The sequence below is a fragment of the Belonocnema kinseyi genome, chromosome 10, assembly GCF_010883055.1.
Source record: "Belonocnema kinseyi isolate 2016_QV_RU_SX_M_011 chromosome 10, B_treatae_v1, whole genome shotgun sequence".
NCBI lineage: Eukaryota > Metazoa > Arthropoda > Insecta > Hymenoptera > Cynipidae > Belonocnema > Belonocnema kinseyi.
Window position 1 is genome coordinate 113,575,352 of NC_046666.1, and position 786 is coordinate 113,576,137.

The window sequence follows — 786 nt, forward strand, 5'->3', positions numbered from 1 at the left end:
GAACACAAAAGAACAAGTTCTAGTACAGGTTAGTGGCATGCTACAAACATTCGAGTAACTATGTCATCCCCCATACGCTAAAAGAATTCTGTAACAGTTTTAAAACGCTGGGACATACGATCTGCAACATTTCCATAAAAATTCTAGAACTCGGTTACCAGTTTTAAATAAAAGTTCTGCAACAGATCTAGAACGCTGTGAAAACCGATCTGTAACATTTCTATAACAATTCTAGAACTTCTTTACCAGTGTTATGTAACAGTTCTAGAACACTGTGAAAACCGACCTGTAATATTTCTAGAACAATTGTATAACTGCGTACGCTGCGTTTTAGTTTAACCCTATTTATGTCCCGGCTTATTCCGTTCAGCAAGGTTCAGCTCTCGACTGTAATGCAATGGAAGAGCCTCGCCCTGGAGGAACTACCTTGTTGAACACGGTAGTCACTACGCCAGGTGAGTATGCTTCTCGCCGCCTCGGCTCCTTTCTTAAACACTCGACCCTTCATTTCAATTAGGAGAAAGGCTAATCGCTGCGCTCCCTGGCGCACTGTGGCCAAACCGCGGCTCAAGGCGGCAAGATTCAAATTTTCAAATAATAAATTAAATATTTTTGTTTGAAATCTTTTACCCATGAATTATGATTTATCATTTATACTATCATGAGTGTTAGACACATGAATGAACGATCTTATTTATTAAATCGAGGATAAAATAATCATTTGTTTAATATAATAAATAATAATAAACAACGTACGTTATCAGGATTTGATTGAGGTTCTATAAA

The 786-nt window shown here is 37.5% G+C and overlaps 1 pseudogene; it reads right to left on the bottom strand.

Moving 5' to 3' along the window:
- Positions 1 to 322: 322 nt before the first annotated feature.
- On the bottom strand, positions 323 to 463 carry LOC117182402 (annotated as a pseudogene).
- Between the last annotated feature and the right edge of the window lie 323 nt (positions 464 to 786).